The sequence below is a fragment of the Plasmopara halstedii genome, assembly GCF_900000015.1.
Source record: "Plasmopara halstedii genome assembly, contig: Scaffold_42, whole genome shotgun sequence".
In the NCBI taxonomy this organism is placed as follows: Eukaryota; Oomycota; class Peronosporomycetes; order Peronosporales; family Peronosporaceae; genus Plasmopara; species Plasmopara halstedii.
This window is the reverse complement of record NW_020186963.1, coordinates 747,961-748,684: the sequence shown is the minus strand read 5'-3', so window position 1 is coordinate 748,684 and position 724 is coordinate 747,961.

Below are 724 nucleotides of genomic sequence, written 5' to 3'. Positions count from 1 at the left end.
CCACGACAAGTTTTCCTTGAAACAGACTCGCTACCATTGCTCCCGCCAGCTTCCAGTGTGACTCGTTTAACAAGATTAATCCCGTTATCGAGAGGGGGGGGACAGTTGGTTCCTGCTACTGGATCATTGCAAAGTGCGCAAAGGTTCCTGGTGGCGCATTAAAGGTCTCATCTCCAATTGTACAGATACCCGAACAATGTAGACCAGCTCCTAACAAAAGGGTGGTTTTGACGTATAATGCACCTGCATTACTAGAAAATGGATCTGCTACAGTGGATATTGCTGCTTCATCTGATGGTGACGAAGGAGAACCAGATGCCAAGCGGCAGCGGGTGGACGACGAGTACGAGATAGCATTGGCGGTGGTTGAGCCACCACGTAGCTATCGTGAAGCTATTGAGTTGCCGGAGCATGAAGAATGGAAGACGGCTATGCGAGCGGAGCTGCGAGCTCACTTCCGGAAATCATACCTGGGTCTCGTGCGGAAACCTCAAGAATTTAAAGTGATTGGGCACAAAAGGGAATTTGCCGTTAAACGAGACGAACATGGCGCTATTGTGCGGTACAAAGCGCGGCTGGTTGCCCTGGGGTGTTTGCAGATATTTGGTGTCGACCACACTGACACATATTCACTAGTTGCGAGTAGAACACGGTTCGGACAGTTCTTGCAGTGTGCTGCTGCATGGGCTACTTGGTGAAACAGTATGATATGGAGACGGCGTTC